This window comes from Monodelphis domestica, chromosome 5 (assembly GCF_027887165.1).
Source record: "Monodelphis domestica isolate mMonDom1 chromosome 5, mMonDom1.pri, whole genome shotgun sequence".
NCBI classification, from domain to species: domain Eukaryota; kingdom Metazoa; phylum Chordata; class Mammalia; order Didelphimorphia; family Didelphidae; genus Monodelphis; species Monodelphis domestica.
The window spans coordinates 114,352,723-114,360,392 of NC_077231.1; the positions used below are offsets into that span (position 1 = coordinate 114,352,723).

The window sequence follows — 7,670 nt, forward strand, 5'->3', positions numbered from 1 at the left end:
ATGGTACCTTTGTAACTACTTCTGTGGAGGAATATATCTAAGGGCTGGCACAAAAGAAAAAAGATAAGATTGCAAAAGGAAAGTATGGAATGAACAAGTATTGTGAGACAATGGGCGAGAGATAGTTGTGGTTGTGTTGGGGGAAATGGTTGACTATTAGGAGAGGATAGAGTGCAACCCATCTTCCCACCTTCTGATTATTGATCACATACCCCTTGGGATCATACCATGCCCTCTTGGAGGTCACCCCACAGCTTCTATTTTAGAGAATACCAATCTGGTTTAATCTGTACCAGTACAGTAAGTATCTCTTCTACTTTTGTTGTTGTTGTTGCTCAGTTGTTTTGTTGTGTCTGACTTCATGACTCCATTTTAGGTTTTCTTGGGAAAGACACTAAAGTGGTTTGCCATTTCCTTTTCCAGATCATTCTACACATGAGAAAACTGAGGTGATCAAGGTTAAGTTACTTAGCCAGGATCATATATCTACTAAGTATTTGAAGCTGGTTTGAACTCCAGTGTTCCTGCCTCCAAACCCTGTGTTCTATCCACTGTACTACCAAGCTGCTATCATCTCTTCTACAACACACCCCAAAATGGTCCTCCAGACTACGTTACCTTCTGAAGAAGCCCATTACATTTTGTGACTGCTCCAACGCATTAAGTAGTTTGTGTTTTTCTATATGTTAAACTGAAATATGCTTCTCTAAGACTCTGGCACATTGTTTATAACCCAATGTTCTGAAGCCAGGCAGAACAAGTCTAATGCCTTTTCAATGTGACAACCCCTCAAAGACTGTAAGATAGTGATCACTGTCTGGTAGCCTTTTCTTCCTCAAGTTAAATTTCCTTCAAGTGATGTTTGCCCAACCAATTACATGCCAATTCACTTTAAACATCATCTACTGGTCTTTCTGACCCTTTCAATCCTTTGCTAGTTGGGTGATAATCCCGGATCTAGCCTTGTGGTAGAGTAGCTGCCCCTCATTACTGAATGTCCTGTAACAACTGTAATATCATTTTGATAGTATAGAACTGGAGTCAGAGAACCTGAGTTCTCTGACTTCCCCTCAGTCATTTCCTGTAGGACCTGAAGTGAGTTAATTACCCCTTCAAACCTCAGTTCAGAAATCTATAAATCTATAGGATCTGTAAAAATATGGGGGTTGGATTAGATGATCTCTAATGGCTAGCCTGTACTAAATTGATACTTATGATTCTCTTCAGAGTTGTAATGACTAAAATCTATGAAAATTATTTCTCAAAAACAAAACAAATACCTCCCTTCTCCTAGCTTCCACTAACTCAAATGTTCTTCTTCGCAGCTTGAAAATACTAAATTTTCTATACTAAACTATAAACTTTTCTATACTAAACTATAGTGTGGCTTATCTAGAGAGATGGTCCTATCTCCAAGAAAGAAACTGAGACACCAAAGAAGGAGCAGTCCATGCCAACATGGGAGTAAATTGGTTTCACTGGGGGAAGCTTACTTACAAGGCTGGTCCTGGGCAGTGGCAAGGTAGTGGTAGATCTCTGCATGGCACTTAGGCTAGGCCAGCTATTATATAGAAACAAGACAAAAAAGGCTTAATGTCCAAAGATGGTCCAGAGTCCCAGGCAAGTTTCCCCATGGAAGTTGTTTTACTGTTTACAATAACTGTGATGACATAAGTCATGTTCTCAGCCTCTCATTCCCACTGTACACTGACACAGAAGGCAAATGATGTTGTGGAGATGCTGTGTCAGTTGCCATTTTGGCCAATGATATGAGGTTGTGCATTTTATTTATGCATCATGCCTCTCATCCCCACTCTTCCTGTGCTGTCTCCGTCAGAGAGCTGGGCTGCCTGTCATTTTTCTTTTGGCCCTCTGTAGAATACAAATAAGCAAAATTTTAGTCAATAAGCAGATAAAATAAGCAATTTGATCAAAACACAGTTGGGAGGAGGGGAAGCATACTTAGACAAAATTATTTTAATCAGTTGATTGATTTTTGCCTTGATGCTTTACAGCTTTGTTTCCACAAAGACTTGTGTTTCATCATCCCACTACTTGAATTTCCTGGGGTCACATTTCATGTGTTTTCTCCAGACAGAAAGGGCTGCCCTGATATAGCAACAAGAGGTTTGAATGTGGAATCAGAGGACTTCTACCTCTTAGTACTTGCAAGACCTTAGGGAACTCTCTTTGGGTCTTAGCTTCACCACTTACAAAATATCTGTGATTATCTCTAATCGTAGCCTCCGATTCTAGGATTGTATGATTCTCCCGAAGTCACCGGCACTTTATTTTCCAAGAGGAAGAGTGAACAGTGACCAAAGTACTTGGAAGCTTTCTGGTGACCAGGCAAACAGTAGGACACTTCCCTATACTTTCCCATCCTGTCCTTCCTTCTCCTACAAATGCCAAAACTCTACTGCGAATTAAGATTTCTCTCTGATTCACTAGGATAAGTGATATTGCCCTTGACTGTTTTCTGAACAGAAGACAGAGTATAAAAACAATACTTAGAATGACAGTGTATAAAGCACCATTCAATTATTACTTCTCTTCACACCCTGCCTCTTCTTTCCTATTAACTAAACAAACTCCTAAATTTAGAGGTGTTTTCCAATCACCAGAAAGTCCAGAGGGATTCTTCTTTCCCTTCCCACACTTGTATCTTCAGCCATGACACCTACTTCATTATGCAATTTGTACTCAATCCCTCTAAATATGTTGCCAGGTACCCTTCTCATCTCCTCGTGTCTTTTCTCTCATTAGCCTTGGAGTAGATCCCAGAAAATGTAAAGAACCCAAAGTTTATTCCAGATGAAGCCTGTAGACGAAGCATCTAGTAACTCTAGGGTCCTTCTTCAACTTTATCTTGTATTGAAAAGTCATGATCCCAGAATGTGTCTATCAGGTCTAGGGGCTCCACGGTAACTCTGAGACGCATCTTTCAGCTGTTCTACTTTACATGCCTCCATCACTACCTCATGACTATCAGTTGATTTCAATTAGTCAGCCTGATTTAATTAGCTTTTAGAAGGACTATATGCTAAGGTGGAATAGAAAGAACAATTGGCATAAAACATTTCCCTACAAAAGCCCCTAAAACAGTTTGCCACCAGTACATTCAGAGTGTGGGGAAAGTGGGCTCCAATTTAGAGAGAATATGTACAAAGGAGTAACATTCCTTTACTCTACACTCTGGTTTGTATTCTGTCATCATTTATTCAAAAGGCGGGGAGGCACCCAACCCTTGCTCCTTTCTTTTTTTTTGGTTTAACTTTGTTTTTTTTTTTTAATATGTTTTATTTGATCATTTCCAAGCATTATTCGTTAAAGACATAGATCATTTTCTTTTCCTCCCCCCACCCCCCATAGCCAACGCGTAAGTCCACTGGGCATTAGATGTTTTCTTGATTTGAACCCATTGCTTTGTTGATAGTATTTGCATTAGAGTGTTCATTTAGAGTCTGTCCTCTGTCATGTCCCCTCAACCGCTGTATTCAGGCAGTTGCTTTTTCTCGGTGTTTCCACTCCCATAGTTTATCCTTTGCTTATGAATGGTGTTTTTTTCTCCTGGATCCCTGCAAGTTGTTCAGGGACATTACACCACCATTTATGGAGAAGTCCATTACGTTCGATTATACCACAGTGTATTAGTCTCTGTGTACCCTTGCTCCTTTCAAGAATGGGGATTAGGGAGGCAGCTGGGTGGCTCAGTAGACTGAGAACAAGGTCAAGAGACAATAAACCCTGGGTTCAAATTTGGCTTTAGACTCTTCCTAACTGTGTGACCCTGGACAAGTCACTTAACCCTCATTGCCTAGCCCTTACTGCTCTTCTATCTTGGGACCAATCCACTGTATTGATTATAAGATGGAGGGTAAAGGTTTAAAAAAATTGGGGCTAGATTCTTCTTGGCAGGTTTCTTGGCTGCCATTAGCAACAATTCTCCTCATACTCATTGTGATGGAGATGGTTGAAAAAAATGAAATAATTGATTGTTCCAACTTTACAATGCCACTTATTAATGCTTTCCATTGTACATAATAAAATGGTTATTATTTTTTTGAGGATCCACTTGTAAGAGGAACACTAAGCCTAAGTAATTAAGGAGGAAATTCCACAGAATGGGAACATACAGGGAGAAATGGCCTAGAGGAGAAAAGAGGATAGAGGAAAAAACAATTATCTTTTGGATAAAATGAATTTCTATGTGCATGCAGAGTCGAGGACTAGGTTGATACCAATAAAACAAGTTTCATCATACTGCATGCAGATGGAAACAACTAATATAATAGATTATTGTAGAGAGAAAACCAAACACTAATTGAATGCAAGTAGAGTGAATTCATCTATATTTAAAAAAAGAGAGACATGCCCAATGGAAAAAAAAAACAGAATCCAACAATATGTTGATTATGTTGCTATTGTTTGCTTGTGTTTTACTCTTTGTGACTGCATTTGAGTTTATTTTTGGCAAAGAATCATTTGCAATTTTCTTCTCCAGCTCATTTTATTGAAGAAAAAACTGAGGCAATCAGGGTTAAATGACTTGCCTAGGATAACACAGCTAATAAGTGTCTGAGGTTAGATTTGAATTCAGATCTTCATCACTCTAGACAAAGTGAGCTCTATGCCATATAGCTGCTTCAATAATGTTGATTATAAAAACCCTTAAAATAGAATTATATGCAGATTTAAGGTGAAACACTGAAATAAAATGTGTTGTTTCAGGTACATTTTAAAAAGCAGGAGTTTCGAGCATAAAATCTCAGCTAGGATTGAAATCAAATTATCTCATTAAGAGATAAAAGCTGGGAAACATTATGCTTAAAGGCACCATAGACAAATGTTATACATATGGGCACCAAAGAGCACTTCAATATGGCTTTGTCAAAAAGATATAGATGGCAAAGCATTAACAACAGAAAATAACATTTCTTTCTTTTTAAAAAAACTTCATTTATTTAGAATATTTTTCCATGGTTACATGATTCATGTACTTTCCTTCCCCTCTTACCTCCCCCCCTCCCGGAGTGGAGAAGCAATTCCACTGGGTTATACATCTAAGAATATAATATTTCTAAATACTTAGGTCAATAAAAAGAGAAATAAAAAGGAATAATGAACATATTTTTTAAAAATTAAAAACAAGACAAATTAGTGGTCCCAAAGCAAACACAGAAGAGAAAATATTAAAAATCTAATGGAAATAAAAAGAATTTTAAATAAAAAATAATTAAACCAATAAAGTGCTATTTTTTAAAAAATCCAATAAATCTGACAAACCATTCACCCATTTCATTTTTAAGATAGTAAATCAAATGAATAAAATAAAAAAACAAAAGTTAGAAATAATATTGAATGGAAAAGAAATAAAGAAAATGATTAGAAATTATGGTTCTCAATTATATGTCAGATAAACTGAAAATGTAAAATAGACAACTATCTTTTAAAAATACAAAATATCTAAACTGGAAAAACTGGGAAAAGAGAATTTTAATATCTCAATATTAGAAAAAGAATTCAAGCAAGTGAAAAAAAAAAACAAACACCTACCAGAGGAATGGGAGGACTTTAGGAACAGAGAAATTTCTAAGTGAATTTCATCAAATATTTAAAGCATAAATAATCTCTATACCACAAAGAGAGCTAGTCCATCTCTTTGCTATGATCAAATCCTCTTCTGGAATACATGATGCCAAACCCTCCTGTCTCTTCTGGAGACTTTCCTCATTGCTCCTTCTCCTCCTTCCCTTCCCCTTCATTTTAAAACTTAGTTTATTTCTCCTTTCTTACTTCTTACAAACATACTGAGATCTACCATTTGACTTTCATTTTACCTCAACTTCCCTCAAGCTATCATTTTTTAATCTTTCTTTTACTCCTCCACTGCCATCCACACTTATTACCTCTGCTTCTCCTCTACCTGTTCTCACGTTAGTCCTGGTTCTGACCCCACAACTCTGTTGAAACTGCTTATTCCAATTTTCTCTTCATAGGTAAGCCTTTTCTCAACCCATCTTCCAATCATGCAGTAGAAGGGTTTTCTGTTTTCCTCTGGCTTCCATGATTCTACATTCTCTCAGATTTCCTCTTAACTGACACATTTAAAGGAGAGGGAAAGAGGAAGGGGGTCATACAGAGACTTGGGAGCTGTCCTCAGCTATCGAAAGTGTTGTGAGATAGAAGAGGGATTTGATACGTTCTGCTCGACCCCAGAGGGTAGGAACTAGGAGCTCTGGGCAGAAATTGTAGATGTGAATCTAGATTTAATATAAGGGAAAACTTGCCAAAAGAACTATTTAAAAGCAAAATGCCTTAGAAGGTAATGGGTTCTCCTTTGATCCAGCCATAGCACTGCTGGGTTTGTACCCCAAAGGGATAATAAGGAAAAAGACTTGTACAAGAATATTCATAGCTGCACTCTTTGTGGTGGCAAAAATTGGAAAATGAGGGGATGCCCTTCAATTGGGGAATGGCTGAACATATTGTGGTATATGTTGGTGATGGAATACTATTGTGCTCAAAGGAATAATAAAGTGGAGGAATTCCATGGAGACTGGAACAACCTCCAGGAAGTGATGCAGAGTGAAAGGAGCAGAACCAGGAGAACATTGTACACAGAGACTGATACGCCATGGTACAACTGAATGTAATGGAGTTCTCCATTAGGGTCAATGCAATGTCCCTAAACAATCTGCAGGGATCTATGAGAAAAACACTATCCACAAGCAGAGGACAAACTGTGGGAGTAGAAACACCGAGGAAAAGCAACTGCCTGACTACAGCAGTTGAGGGGACATGACAGAGAGACTCTAAATGAACACTCTAATGCAAATACCAACAACACGGAAATGGGTTCGAGTCAAGAACACACGTGATACCCAGTGGAATCGTGGGTCAGCTATGGGAGAGGTGGGGGGGGGGAGGAAAAGAAAATGATCTTTGTCTCCAGTGAATAATGTTTGGAAATGCTCAAATAAATTAAAAAAAGAAAAAAGAAAAAAAGAGAAGGTAATGGGTTCTCTCTGGAAAAGTTGTCTCTTGAAGACCTATTTGGGACATTATAGAGGAGATTTGCAGGCTAATTCTGAGGCATCTTCTCTGAACTCTTCTTCTGGGCAGACTTCCAGTTATGATTCAGTACAAGATAGCCCTCATTCCCATTTGATCCGCCAAAGCCCTACCAGTGTCTTTACCATCCCCTTTCTCCACCCCCTTCCCTGACAAGCAGAGCATTATAATGCTCTTGACTTCAGCCTGTAATATGAAGGTTTGAGACATTTTTTAAAAAACTACTCCTAGAAACAAAAACATTCATGTAATGAATGTAACTTTTTAGAAGATCTAAAAATCACAGTGTTGTTGTTTTTTTTTTTGTCAGACACCATGCTGAAATGGGGGGGGGGGGGAGGAGAAGGGGGAAAGGAGAGAGAGGGAGAAAGAGTTAGCCTTTTCTCTGCTCTCATCCTTCTTGACCTTGCTGCAGCATTTCACAGTCTTATCCTCGGACACTCTCTCCTCTGTTTAAGTTGTCGTGACACTATTTTTTCCTGGTTCTCCTCCTGCTATGGACCTTTCCTCAGTCTCATATACTGGATTTTCCTCCAGGACATGTTCACAAATTGTGGGAGATGGTCTATCCGTAGCCCTCTTCTTTCTACATATTA

The 7,670-nt window shown here is 38.4% G+C and overlaps 1 long non-coding RNA gene across 1 annotated transcript; it reads right to left on the reverse strand.

Annotated features, from left to right (window-relative positions):
- Positions 1–1,459: 1,459 nt before the first annotated feature.
- On the reverse strand, positions 1,460–3,041 carry LOC103097296 (uncharacterized). Its single transcript, XR_472709.2, has 2 exons — positions 2,685–3,041; positions 1,460–1,872 (listed from the first exon to the last, which is right to left on the reverse strand). It is a non-coding gene; the product is annotated as an uncharacterized LOC103097296 (long non-coding RNA).
- Between the last annotated feature and the right edge of the window lie 4,629 nt (positions 3,042–7,670).